The sequence below is a fragment of the Uloborus diversus genome, chromosome 5 (genome assembly GCF_026930045.1).
Source record: "Uloborus diversus isolate 005 chromosome 5, Udiv.v.3.1, whole genome shotgun sequence".
NCBI lineage: Eukaryota > Metazoa > Arthropoda > Arachnida > Araneae > Uloboridae > Uloborus > Uloborus diversus.
In genome coordinates, this window is record NC_072735.1 from 36,647,119 (window position 1) to 36,662,725 (window position 15,607).

The following is a 15,607-nucleotide window of genomic DNA, read 5'->3' on the forward strand; positions in this document are numbered from 1 at the left end:
TCAGTCTTTTTTATTTTGGCAGTTGATAAATCTAGTTTCAATGGCACAAACTAATAATTTCTTCTCTCTCTCTCTCTCTCTCTCTCTCTCTCTATATATATATATATATATATATATATATATATATATATATATATATATATATATATATATATATATATATATATATATATATATATATATATATATATATATTTAAATAGTTTTATGTATAAAAGTTCTTTTGATTTGTGCTTTTTTTTCCTCTCTAGTCTTATTGCATAATTATTTGTACAGTCCACGCTTTGTAGAATGACCCATCATTACAGTAAAATGATCCTTCTTCTATAGCGACTGGTGCATTAAGTTCCATTTACTATTCCATGTGCACTGTTATTTTAAAAAATACTGCATACAGAAACGAAGCAGATGTACTCAAGTACAGTATAACGTCAAAAATCCGAAACGTCAAAAACCAAGACCCCCATGAAATTTAATTATGTTCAGTAAACAATCTTATATATTAAAAACTAAGTGTACCTTTGTATCTATCTATCTATCTATCTATGCCACTTTAACTTCTTCCTAATGCAGGAGAATTAAGGATCGAACCAGGTATCGGTAGAATCATAATTTTTCTGGCTGGGGCTAGTAAGAGTTCATTTTTGTTAAAGAAATGCAATTAATTGCATAATGTAGCGTTATGTAAGTTGTGTACATACATATTGGTATAACCATTCTATTTGATTAAATGGCTCCCCCCCCCCGTAAACGGTATGTTCCAAGATCCGAACGATTTGAAATCCGTCTATTTGAAATGTCTATGGTTCCAATTAGTTCGAATTAATCATTGAATTTCAGTACATTTTAAGTAGTATGTAGCAAAAATTTAAATTAATAACTCTCGTTATCAATGTAAATGAAAGAGTCATAGTGTAAAAAATCTAACGTAAAATTGCATCTTCAGATCTTTTGCTGTTGAAATTTTTACAATGCGATAAATAGATAAATGTTCAGATGTACGTTTATGCTGAGCCTGTTCAAGCCAAATGAGGCCCAAATCCTGGTAAAGCTTGACCACGGAGAGATGGCGGTTGACCTTGAAGCGAAAACATCATTTCCATCATTTGATAGGGTAAATCAGAAATAAAGCGCATAGTAAGAGGCGTATTCGCGCTGATCCTATCTATTACAAAATACTAGCAAAAAATCTATTAAAAATGATGCAAAGGTTGTTTCCGCGTCAAGATCATCCGCCATCCCTCCGTGGTCAAGCTTTAAAATTTGGTTCCCCTCTCACAAGAAAAACTTAATTTTCAATGCAGTTGTCTTCAAAGAAGCGAAGTAGGATATAAATTTACCTCATTTAGGTGCCCTTAAAATTGTGGTGTCCAAGTCCACGGACCTGGAAGTCCGTGCGTTAATTAGGCCCTGCGCTTGTGTCGACTATAAATATCACGTAACTTTCTATAAACTTTTTTCACTGAGCGCTGATTTTCATAAAATAATTCAACAATGCTGCGTCAACCCAGCTGCGTCGTAATGCTGTGATTAAGATCTGCGTCGGCTTCATAGTGCTGCCAGGTTAGGATTGCCCCTACTATAGGTAAATTTACAACGCCATCTGTGTTCTATAATATAATTTTTGAAAACCACCGAATTTGAAAGACAAATGCTAGAATTTTCAATGTTAGAAAATTCAGCACTAAATGTTACGAAAATTGTGTATAACTCCATTTCCAAATAAAACTTAAAAACATTTGTGTTTCTAACCTTTTTCTTGTGACTCAGTTCACGTGTATGCAATTAGTTTCACATTTACTCATCGCATTCCATTGGATTTCTACAATTTCACTCCCCCCCCCCTTCACGGGTTTCTATTTAGAGGCGTAATACTATAATGGAATTTATGTCTTAAAGATAGAGCAGCACAATAAGTGAATAGGTTTTTAAAATCGTTTTGCTTGACTACTCACCAGGGCCCGACTAACTAAACGTGAGGTTCAAGGCCCACAATAATTTGGAGGCCTCCTGAAGGCTTATTATTTTTAAAATGTGTATTTTTTTGTATATTTGTAATGCTATGCATAATTCTTTAAGTAATTTGGGGCCTCTTAGGAAGAGGGGGCACCTGGCCCAGGCCTAGTAGACCTGTGCGGTAATCAGGCCCTGCTACTCACCAGGGTACCACATGAATGATCTGATAATGAAACAAGTTGAGGTAGGTTGTAGAGCTGAGCCGGATTCAGCCCGAAAGATATTCAATCGTCTATCTCCAAACAAATACATTTTTTCTTCTTCTTCTTCTTCTTCTTCTTTTTTTTTTTTTTTTTTTTTTGCATTACAAATAGATTTTTTTTTTTTTTTTTTTTTTTCAATTTTACTTCCCAATAGTTTTGAGAGCATGAAACTTTAAACATGGGGGATGAATATTTGACTTTTTAATTTTAGCATTTCTTTTCTGTGTGCTGTATGTAATAAATTTAAATTATTTAAAAATATATACAGAGGTGTTTGAATTGATATTTGCTTCACATTAAAATTTAAGGTAATAAATTAACATTTATTTGCGATTTGTTTGTTTGCGATTATTATTACAATATATAATGTAGTAAAATGCACCTGAAGTGGAACATTTAGAGATATTTTTAACTAAACATTCTTAATTAAAAGAACAATTTTAAAAAAATCGTTCTTAGTTGCAATATAATAGCTATATTTGGTTGATGTAAAAAAAAAAAAAAACTAGAACTAGCATTTCGTTAAACCATGTCGAACTCTAGTGGTCTCGGTTTTAAGAGTTTTGCACTCGGGCTTGGATTTTGGCAAGAGACAATATTCCTCGGGTTCCGTTTACAAGTTTTCGGGCTCGGGCTTTCAAAAATGGGCCTGAACTCATTCAATAGGTAGCTATCGAAAGAGCATATTGAGACAATTTTTTGGCAATTATTTGTTCTTGCCCCGGTTATTGAGATATAAAGACTTAAGGTCTACCGAAATTTTAAGAAAAACTGCAAATTTAAAGACTTGGCGAGAAATTTGAAGTACCACACGATTTCACCGTCTGTATTTGGTAGGACATACATCTGGTAAGCGCGTGAAAGATGTCTTCCATTGAACACCGCAACTCGCCTGATTTGGCGACTTTCTTAACATTTCAGCAGACTTTATGACTTAATATTTCGATAATGGCACACGAGAGCAAATAATTTATCTATCCAAAAACACGTTTTACAATTCTCTTTCAAATTAAATTTTTGTTTTTTCATTATTGGGTAAAATATTGGTTCATTCACTCCTATTTGATTCAACTAAAAAAAAAAAAAAAAATGCTGGGAAAAAAGAGAAGAAACTTGGAACACTTTCTTTTCGTTTTGTCTTTTTCTATGTCTAAGCAGTTGAAATATCGTCATCTTAATTGTATCTGGTTAGCTTAAAAGCGATAATAAAATTCTATATTCCTAATTTCCTTCTTTTTCGTGCCAACCATTTCATTACCGGCTATAAATACTCTTCGATTGCTCCCACCCATTCATTCAATTCCCTGTTTAAAAAAAATAAGACAGCCGAAAAAAATGTATTTAAATCCGGTAATGATCGTAATTGAGGTGATTCAATACGTGCCCATTAAAATTCATAATCCGTTTAGGAGACCCCAGTGCCTAATTCGAAAAAGATAGATTTGCACGAAATCATCTTCCATAAATCACATTATCCAAGATCGTTTTATTACGTTTGTAATCTGTGCAGTTACCTTTCGATTGGACTGGCTAGTTTGGGGCTGTTATTAATGAGACAGCGCCGCCTTGTTCATTTGTCACCCATGTTCCACGGAATTTTCTTAGGGTGTCGGAAGTTCGAAAACGAGTCTCTGCAAAATTGTAACAATTATTTTTGCTGAGGCTGACAAATTTAAGTGCGTGTCGAGCTGGTGCACCCTTGGCGGTTTCGACGTCGCTTTGATTAATTTTCTTCTGTCCCAGTCCTGTCTTGGTGCATTGTGTGTTGATTAATTTTCGGTTACGCAATTAAATGGGAATCTTGATAACTTGTGTCATCTTCAATAAGACCCATTAAGGCTTTTTGAATGCGAGATTAACTGGTCGTCGGAGAATTAGAATGTCTCAATCTGTGTTTCTGTTTTAAAGGAGCTGTGATATTGAGTTGAAAATTAGGTGGTTTGTGTAGAAAGCGCAAAGAGTAAAACAATCTAACTTTATTTATTTGTTATTATTCACTTTTTAAATTAATTTATTAGTTTTTAACTTGTTTATTTATTCGTTAATTTATTTTTATTTATCTATTTTTCTTTTGTTTTATTTTATTCATCCTCATATATATATAATATTCGAATGATCGAGTAACGCTGACGTCATCAACAATGAATCTCGCGCCACGGCAGGATAATTTACCAATGTTTTTTAGTTATATTTGACACGCTGGGAAATGCTTTATTTTGGCAGGGCTGAACTGGATCTGGTGTCTTAACTGTTTTACTGGTAAGACTGTCATTTTAGGAGAATGAAGAAACGTAAAGATGGTAAACAATAAACGCTATGTACTGGGTTTTACGGTTAATCCACTGGAGTTAGGCTTAAAATTTCAACTTTTAAAATATCACCAAACAGGCAATTGCTTTGTTCAAACGTAGAAGCAATTTTCACCCGTCATACCTTGATGGATGATTTTCTAGCTGTCAGTAGCGATCGGACTTGTTCTAATTTTCCTAAAATTCCGGGAAAATAAAGGTTGTACTCAATATTACTTTTAACTGATTTATTCTTATCTCGCACAACGTTTATGATAAATTTACTGGTTGCTTAAGGGGTGTTAGTACTTTTCTTGCGTTGACGAGCTTGCGAAAACACCTCTGTTTTCAAAAATTTTAGCTAATTAAGGAGACATTTTGGCCAGTTGATTTTTTATGACTACAAATACACATATAAATATATAATGTAGTACCTTCAAATTGATTTTTAACTCAAAATAATTAAGACTATAATGTAAAATGTAATATGGTTTTCCTCCAAATCGCAAAAAGTTAATATTTTGCTCCGCACATGATTGGAATTAAGTAGGGGGCTTAAATTACAGTCAATTGTCACTATAAGATGCTAGTGGAAAAACAATAAATACTAAAATTTTGCATAAAAATCATAACTGTAATGTAAAACCTGTCCTTAAAAAATATTTTTCTTCTAGTTTTACTTAAATTGAGGTATAAGTCCTGGAATAGATCACCACAAAATCTGTAAATATGTACCCAAAATTTCAGAGCAATAGAACTATAATTTGTTAAAATATGATGCAAGTAATCATAAATTTTATGTTTTGAGAAAAACGCCTTTAAAGTTAGAGCTCGTAAAGGTCTCATGTAAACAGCCCCTACTATTTTATTAATAACGTTGAAAGTATTTTGACGATCATTTTAAAGTTTGGTATTAAACTGTAAAGAAAAGTAGGGACAAAAAAAAAAAAAAAAAAAAACATACATATAATAATTTTTTTCTTTTTTTTCAAAACAACGGATTTTTTGAGGTTAAAAAGTCCTGTTAAGTGATAATGAATATTTAAAGTTCGAAAATTTTTCTTCTAAATTGTGCCAAAAACTCTAATTTATGCCAAGAAAATTGTCAAGCACCAATGTTAACTAACTTTGAGCGGATATACTGCAAGAAAGAGCATTAAACCTAGATTTTAAATCAATAAGTAAGTGACAATAGTTTAATCTGCGGAAATATATTTTATTTAAGAAAATTGTCAATTTTTTAAGCATTTAAGTAATAATTTTCTTCAAACAAATGACTTTGTCTCAGTCATTTACTGAAACTCACGATAATTTCTACCATCATTTTGTTGAGAAAGTATTGCTGTCGTATGGTTTACTGTGGATTTAAATCAATTTTTGAAATTAAAAATGTTTTTTAAAAAGATGTTATTTGTTAGATTAAAAAAAACCCAAATGTACGAATGTAATGAAAAGGAAAAAAGAGATGAAAGTTAATTAGTCTTTGCAAGAAATTAATATTTTCTTTCGCTTTTGGTTTTTCTTTCCAAACATTAATTTTGGTTTCAGGCTTCTTGTCAAAATTTTAAACTTTTTAGTAAATTAATTTATAAAAATAGTAATAACAAAAATGTGAATAATTACGTTTCACTTAAACTTCTCATGTGTTATTAAATATGAATCCTTCTTTCTAAGTCAATAAAAACTTTTCACTGTTATGCTTTCGAATTCATGGGATCTATTATTTCACTATGAATAATCATCTGCAAAAACGCTATTGTTCTATTTTTCTTCCGAAGCCGTTGAAGAATACATTGCTTTTGGCAATATCTCTTTTAATTACTTAGATGCTTTTTTTTTCTCTCTCTCTCTTTCTTCAAAAATGTTTCCGAAAATGCGTCTTAAACTACGTAATTAAGTAGACTCGGCTTGGCGTCTACTTTGGAGTTTATTTAGAGTCATAATTTACCAATTAAGCACCTTTATAATTTACCATTTAATTTGCTTTTTTTACCGCCAGCATTTTGCTTTTTTTGGCGCGTTATCTTCGAAAATCTAGCCAATGAGCGCATAACGATTTTTCATTTATTTCTCAAATAAGCGCAAAAAAGCCAAAGCTGGTCGGTAATTATTGAAACTTCCTATCGCTTGCGTCAATTTTTCTGCGGCAACTTTCTAAAAGAGCACAAATTCTGCGTTTGGTGGCTTAAAACACCTCTCCTTAAGATCCGAGATTTCTTGTTTGTGTTCCTTTTTTACTTATTTTTTTTCGCAATTGTTTCGGAATCCTGGAAACAAACATTACTTCTTCGTACGTTTTTGATAAATCACCCAAATTTTTTCCAATATTTCTCCCTTAATTACGAGCTACACATTCATTCTTCATTATGCTTCATTATTTATCTTTATCTTTTCTATTCAAAAGGATTATATGCGGCCGACCATATTTATCACGGTGCCTGAAATGTAATGCAAATTGATTAAAAGCTGTAGGGCTGTTGTTGTGTAGAAAAATAAGTAATATTCCTCCATAAACGCATTTTTTACCTGATTTTAGACTCCGTCATTAATTTTGTTATCTCATTTTTAGATGATGAAAAAAGAGATGCGATTGTTAATTTTACAAAATATTCAATTAAAAATATCCTCGGTAAATATTTTGAGGCTTAAGGAAGTTTTTTTTCCCCTTTTCCTTTTCCAAATTTTATTTTGGAGGAATTTATTTTCCTCGTGGTGTTTGATTTTTCAGAGCCTTTTTGGATTTTTACTTTGTTTTCTCACCAAGTTACAAATAAGTTAAAAGAAATTAATAAATCGTTATCGCACCGTTTTCCGAAAGCATACGGTAGGAAATAAATGAAATTTGGTGTGAGGAGAAAAAAAAAGGGTTATTAACCATCTGTAAAACATTTTATGTCAAAACCTGTTTTAATGAAAAATAATTAAATGTGGATGAATAGCCAAACTTGATTGTTTAAAAAAAAAGGCATCTTTCATTCTGAATTGCTTTAAAAATCTGATAAATTTATCAGTTTTATTTATTGCGTTTTCATTAAGCTATTAGTTTCTTAACAAAACGCATTTTTGATGCATATTAATCTCACTTTAAAATACTTCAAATATTTTAATACAAAATTAATTTTAGGAAATTTCTGCTAAATTAAACAATTTGGGTAAATATTAGTATTTATACATTAAAACAACTTTTTTTGGTACTTATATGTTTCGTGATCTTTTGACTCGGAAAATTTCTTACCTCCTTTTATTTTGATTCATCTCAATTTTTTTTAAATTTTTGATTCGAAAAGAAAAGAATTGAGGTATGCTGCTAATTTCATCTAATTAAAAATTGCATTTTAAATAAGTTCAACTTAATCTATGAACTTTTTCTTCGTAAAGAATAAATAAATAAAAATAAGAAAAAAAAGAGAGGGAAACGAAATAATAACACTGAAAAACTAATTTTAAAGAATTTTCTGTTCCTCATTATACGTGGGTGTTTCTTATAGATTTCAAGGTGCTAAAGAAGATGATGTTTGCAAAAATTTTCTATCACCCTCCAATTTTAAGAAATTTCTTTTATACGTTTTGGACTTCGAACCGTTTACAAAAATAATAACTTTTCCCAATTTCCTCCCTTTCTGTAGAAGCAAAAATCGCACCAGGTTCAAGGGTGGGTTCAGGAAAGGGTCAAATGGTCCACTGACTCACCTGTCACAAGAGTTTTATCATGATTATTATTTAAACTTCAATTTTTTAGATTCAAAAAAATAGTCCATAGAATCAATGTAATTTTTTTTTTTTTTTTTTTTGCTTGAGTCTGTAAGATATTTCTTCTTAGCTCGACATAATTCAAAGGATTGACTGGGTACTTTTACTGGACTATTCTTATTTTGAAATTTTTGTTCATTTTCAAAAGATCAGTACTCTCGATTGAGCTTAACGTTTTCTCAGAGCGTGTGTGTGTGTGTGGGCATTTGTGCGTGTGTGTGCTTTTCCCTACTATTTTGTATCTACAATCTAATATATTCAAAATTTAGGGTAACATGACCAGACTGTTTTCCTAAAAAAAATATTTTTGATGAAAATTTGAGGGAATAGGATCCACATGGCGCAAGTTGCGCCATTGAAAACCATAGCGAGTGAGTGTAGTATGAAAGGATTTTGATCTTATTTGGCGGGGGGGGGGGGTGCGACATTAGTCTTGGAGGTATTGGCAGTGGTATCCCTCCTTAACTGATACTTTTTTGTAAAAAAAACTTTGCCATTGAAAAGTGACCCATTATGAAAATTTCTGGATCTGCACCTGACCAGGTTAGTTTTAGGAGTAACCAGCATTTTTCTCTAAGTCTCAAAAATCTTCAGTTGTACCAGTTTCTTGAAAATAATCTACAATGAGCAACTTTCGTTGGACGAGCGATCAGGATTTTTTTGTAATAAGTTTTTTCCAACAAACATTCATGTGAATTTTCAGAATAGTCTGCATCATTTATTTTATTTTCAGAAAACATACCTCAATATCACACAGCAATCAATGTTTTAAGTGCAATTTCCATTTTTTTTTTTTCAAAATTTATTTCGTGGGTGTGTTGGGGGGGGGGGGGTCTTTCGATATTGCACTCTTATGCCGGAGATTTTAACACTAGCTGCTTCTTATCTTCAAATCTCCTCCCACTGTTAATTCCTCAATCGAAAAACAGCAGATGTTATCAGTTTTCCCCCTTTTGAGAATAACTGATCTAATTCAAGGATAATCAAGTCTAAGTACTTCAGAAATACCTCAGAATGTTTTTCGAAATAAACTATTTCCTCACGTCATCTTCTTTTTAAAAACGCAAAAGATTCAAGGAACACTAAGGAGAGAATGCCACTAGCAAGTGGCATTATTCACAAATGACAGCCGAAACATTAATAAACACCCCATTTACCGATACTCATCGCCTAATTACACACAGAGCGAATTTCACCCGCTCTTCCCAAGGAACGTAATGAACACGTTCAGAAAGTTACACCTTAGCATAATAATTCCTTTATTCATTTCCCCTTTACCTTCTTATATTAAAAAAATGTAGTGTATAAACGCGCAGCTGTGCAATCAATCTTTCTCTGCAGTCCTAAAGCCAATCAATCTACATTTAAGAATCGTCTGACACGCATCGACAAGATGTCGGAAATCTTTTGCAAGAAGATCCGTAACTGATGGGCATGGAAAGGCAAAATTGGAGGTTATAAAGGGGAAAATGGAATAAAATAGAGGGGTGTTCTGAAGAACTGTAATCTAACATGTACTTAGATCTGAAGGAGAGATTTATTAAAACAAATAAAGACCCCCGGGCTATATTTGGTGCAAAATAAAATGATATCGATATCGTCGAGAGGTGTTTACCTACTTATTTGTATTGGCGCCTTGCACAAGTGTAGGAGTTGAACAGGTCATTAAACAGAAAGGCATTTAAATTTCGAGATGTAATCTGTAACGCGTTTTGAAATGGGTGTTTCTGGATAGTGAGGAATGGAATCAAATTATTTAAAATATATGAAATAATAGACTGAATGTTGACATAAATTTCTCTGCGCTGCCATCCGTAATTGTCAGACTATTTTTAAATAAAAAAGCAGCGGATGTACAAAAATTCTGACTTGGAAAAGTATGACCCGTCAATAGGAAAACAAGTCCTCTTAACAATAATAAATTTAAAAATAATTTTAAAAAAAGGAAAGAAAAAAAGAAAAATGGTGGCATAACATTTTATTATTTATTGTACCCGCGCTTGTGATCCGCTGAATGTGTAATTAGCATGGATGTAAACTAAAAACTTCAAACTATTCAATGTTTAAAAACCATTACAATTAATTGTCACGGGCGTTTGCACGGCATCCAGAATTTTTTCGTTGGGGAGGGGGAAGAAGCTATATATATATATTTTTTTTGGGGGGGGGGGGTCGGTTATAACTGCACGCTACAGTTGGCAATAAAGCTTAAGGGTTCAGGCTTTTTTTCCCCCCTTCAATAAGTCAAAGGAATAACTGAAGAGAGATTTTCATTTCTTCTATTAGTGTGTGTTTAGTGCTATTGGTGTTTTTTTTTTTTTTTTTTGAATATGTTTTGTACTCCCTTAAAACTGACCATTATCTACATCTTATATTTCATATTTAAGTAATTTAAGAACGACTATAATAATCACCTGTGCATGTATATACTAAATGAACTGAATTAATCTATAAAATCATGTTCTTGACATAAATTGTATCCATTTTATTGTGAATTTCTCGCGACTACTGCAGAATTTCTGCTAAAGTCAGGGTTGGCAAAAACCCGGGTTTTTTTAAAAAAGCCCATGGACCCAGGGTTTTTTGGGTTTTGTTAAATAAAACCCAAAAAAAACCCAACTAAAGCTGGGTTTTTTAAAAGAAATGTGGGTTTTTTTGTCTTTTTTTAGAGAAAATGTGGGGTACTTGTAACATATTGTAGCGTAAGTATATGGACAAAGCCCAAAAATTGTCTTGGGGTAAAGAAAGCTGGAAAACTAGCTAAAATTCAGCGTTTTCTGAAGAAAAGTATAAAAGACGACAAAACCCAAGAATGGTGAAGTTTCAGGTTTTTTAGTTTCCATGATTACCAACAGTTAAGGCAAAGTTAGTTCTCGAGTGATAAAATCTATTGTTCGTCTTTTATTACTACATTTTTTTTGCATGTTACATTATTGTATTTCATTTGGTTATGCAAAACTACTGTAGAACCTCAGGTAGTTAAAAAATCTCTTTTTACTGAATTCCAGCTTAATCAAGACATTTCTTTGAACTTTATGTTGCCTGTTTTTCTTTTTCTGTGTACAGACTAAGAAATATTAATCTTTTTCGTAAGATAATGAAAATACTGTACATCCTTTTCTGTTTTCTGTCTAACCGTTTGAGAAACCTGTTAATTTCTAAAAAATCTACCTTGTTTATTTGAGATTTGTGACGTGTTGGTTTGCAGAAAATAATTCACATGAAAGCCTTTTAGCTAGAGTAGTTTCCTCTGTACAATCAACAAATATTGAGAAAATCAGACGTGACAGGACTTAGTCAAGATAGTTTGAGTCATTTATTGACCAGTTAAAGAAAGAAGTTAAATATATTTATTTAAAATCTTTGAAGTATTTTCTTAATGCCGTCGAGAGTTAAGAAATACTATTTAAGTTCAAAATTCATTTTTTATGTCCATTGTCTGTGGTGAAGAACAAATAAAATAGAAGTTTAAATTGTGAAAGTATCTAAAATAATCAATTTTTTCTAAAAACTTCTCAGAAAATTCAAAAAACCCCAAAAGTGGGCTAAATAATGGGTTTTTTTAAATGGGTTTTTTCAAAAAAAACCATTGGGTCCAATCCGGCCAACCCTGGCTAAAGTCTTAAATGGAAGTTCTCTTGCGTTTCTGAACTTTGAAAGAAGATACTTCCTCGTAACACATCTATGCCTTTAATATAAATTTTGAAGTTTAAAAAGAAAAAAAGATTTATTTTTAGCAATTAAAGTTTCCCTACCCCCCAAGAAAAAAAGATCTACTGCATTAAACATTTAAATGTTATTTTAGCTTGTTTTATGTGTTGCTTATCTGTCTATTCTTTGTTTTTAATTTAATTGTTCCCTTGGTATTAAATACTTAGCTTGCGGAATCTGTATAGCAGTCTAAACATTTTAATTATGCTTTTCAGAAAAACTTTAAATCTTTGTTTATTTTCAATCTCTCTCTGCTTTTTTTTTTTTTTTTTTTGGAAATTTGATTAAGCTTGCTTCTTTTCTTTGTTTTTCTCATTTCTTAACTTTAAGGGAGGAAAAAAGAACGAACAAAAGGATGTTTAGCCTTTTTAAAAAAGAACAAAACTTAAATTAGTAAAAATTTTCCGGAGTTGCTGCTGCTATTTCCTCTGGGAAAAGTTTCAATTTAAAATAATTATGCTTCTACATTTTCATTGGTAATTTGTTAGTTTCCACTTTTAAAATATTTTTCCATCGGCAGAAATAAAAATGTTTGAAGGCGAAATTTAAACTTATTAAATTTAGTTTTTGTTCCGTTTTTTTCCCGTCCAGTCTATAAAATTTCAGTTCCGCACAAAGTTTCGTAAAATTTACATTTACTTCTATCTGTACCAATCTTTACTTCAGAACGAATTTGAATTGCTTTTTGCCCTGCTTATCGTTTGAAGATCCTCTCTAAAAGAGACGGGAATTTATGTACTATACCTGAGAAAGACAGGACAAGTGTTTCATTGCAGTTTTGAAAAAAAAAATAATAATAAATAAATCGTGTGTGTGTGTGTGTCTGTATTCTTTCTTGTACAGTGTCATAGTCAACAAACAATTTATTTCTGGTATTATTAACTTTAATTTCATCAGCGATGGAAAATATCATAATACAGAAATCCGCCGTCAAGGTATGACGGGTGAAAATTGCTTCTACATTTGAACGAAGCCATTGCCTGTTTAGTGAAATTTTGTTAGTTGAACTTTTATCCCTAACTCCAGTGGATGAACCCTAAATTAAAGTAGATAGCCTTAATTGTTGACCACTTTTTCGTTTCTTCATTCCCCTGAAATGAGTCTTACCAGTAAAACAAGTAAATGACCGGATCGAGTTCAACCTTGTTACAATCAAGCCTTTCCGTGCATATTAAACATTACCAAAACATATTATCAAATTATTTTGCCGTGGCATGAGTTTCATTGTTAGTGACGTCGGCGTTACTCGATCAGTGAGTTCACTGTTATATATATATATATATATTCACACAAACAGTCAAAATACAAATGAAAAAAGCGAGAACATCAAAATGGAAAATGAAAAAGGTGAACCCAGGACCAACACTTTCTCAAGGGGGGGATTGGTCCTAAAGTTCACAAGGCCCTTTCTGTCTAGCAAGAGGGAAGGTCCCAATAGCTTGCTACCCTCCCCCAGAGCCTTAGAAGAGAAAGGAATCAGAGAACATACCTTAAGATAAAAGAGCAGAAGAAAGTTCCGGAGTGCATCCAAACGGAATAGACCGGGATCTGAAGGGGGTTGAGCATACATGGAAAGGCTGACGCAATATTATTTTTGATTATTGTTACAGGCACGATGGTGATTAAGAAACCACATGTCGTCGCCCCCCTGGGTGGTCGACAACCCCGGGGGAGGGGGGAAAGCAGTGGGGGAGCCGTTTCCTAAAACACTCATAACTCGCGAACTATTTGAGATAAAACACTGAAAAAAGTGGCAATCGACGCAACAAAACAAGGGCTTCATAAAAGCTAAATATGATTATGGACCTATCTTTGTTGGTTTCTGAGTAAAATTCCATTTTTCGCAAACAAGCAAAATTTTTGAATAAAATGCGCAAAATAAACTTTTTTTGACCAAAATAAATTCCAAATCAAAATTGTTTGATTTTTTTTTTCAAATGAAGTCCAAAATATCATTATTCAGCTTGTTAAAATCATTTAAGTACTGTTAACGCGTTGAAAAACAAAATGACAGTAGCAAACTCGAACACGATTTGCAATATAGTTCAGGATCTGAAGGGGTATTTTGAGCATGCATGGAAGACCTGACGCAAAATTATTTCTGATTAATGTCACAGGCACTATAGTGATTATGAAACCACATGTCTTCGCCCCCCTGGATGGTCGAGATCCCCGGGGGAGGGGGGAAAGCAGTGGGGGGAGCCGTTTGCTAAAACACTCATAACTCGCGAACTATTTGAAATGAAACACTGAAAAAAGTGGCAATCGACGCAACAAAACAAGGGCTTCATAAAAGCTAAATATAATTATGATCATATTTTTGTTAATTTCTGAGTAAAATTCTTATTTTTCGCAAACAAGCAAAAAATTTGAAAAAAAATACGCATTTTTTTTTTCAAATTATCAAAATTATTTAACTGTTTAAGGAACCAATAAAATCTGAAATATCATTATACAGTTTGCTTAAAATTACTTAAATATTATCAAAGCGTTGAAAAGTGAAATAAAAGCAAGCTCAAAAAGCATTTGAGGTAATTCACAAAAGGAAAAAAAAAGAAAAAGTTTGCGCTATGTACCTTGAAGACTCGACATAAACCAAAGTAAATTTTGTGGCTCTCCTGTTTTGGCGGTTTTATTTCGTAATATTATCAAAACAATGTCCCAGTTAAGTAATTACTTAATTACTTAACCTTTAACGCATTATAGCTACTTAGTATGGGTCACAATGGGACTTTTTTAAAAATTAAAACATGCAAGTTTGCAAGTACGAAGTAATTACGGAAAGGATAAATGATCAGGATAACCCTTTTGCAGATTTTACTCCTGAGTTATGAAATATAGTGAGCGAGGCTATTGCCACATAAGCAGCATCAAAATTTTAGTGGAACGTTAAAGAAAATGTGAATAGTCTCTTATCTAGAGAAGTCCTGCAATGGCAATGTCTTCAATAGCGACTGCAAAACAGCAAAAGAAAACCAAAAAACATTTAACCTGGGAAACGTTAACTCAAAAGTGATGTTAGTACATCTAAAAATCATTCCCATACAATAAGCCCAATGCTAGGTTAGGTTCATCAGAATAGTTCACTGAAGCAAAGCGCGAGGTCCGATTTCGTGAATGTAATTGAAAATGATACTTCTTGCAGCAAAACTCTGGAAGAAGCACCCTATTTTAAGAACAAAGTTCAAGTTATCGATGGAATGAACGACTCTGGTCCATATTGTCCCATATTGTTTCAAATGTAGCAAAGATTTTGCAGGTCTCCAAATAAAAAATAATAACATTTTCTCTCCAATAGTCAAACTACACGAGTGGACCTTAAACACGATCGGTACATCTCACTGTCGTTTTCATAACTTGAAAACCAGAAGTTCCGGAAAGTACATTACAATAATTTTTTGTCATTTCCATCAGAAATAAATATAATATCAGCTCTTTACCATGCTCCTGCAATTCTTTCCAGCATGTACTAAGAAGTATTGCTCAACTGTACTATTGAATCAATTCCCCTGTACCTTAGCAGTTCCTTTAGATGTAACCAAGTTTGGGTTTCACTTGAATGAAAATAAAACAATAAAGCCCCACACCTTATGATGCAGCCAGTGTTACCAGAGAGTTTAATCCACCCTGCGCAGGCAA

General features: G+C 32.5%; 1 protein-coding gene across 1 annotated transcript in view; it reads left to right on the forward strand.

Annotated features, from left to right (window-relative positions):
* LOC129222020 (target of rapamycin complex 2 subunit MAPKAP1-like) overlaps positions 1 to 15,607 on the forward strand; it is a 209,363-nt gene that overhangs the window by 59,759 nt on the left and 133,997 nt on the right. The window lies entirely within an intron of this gene.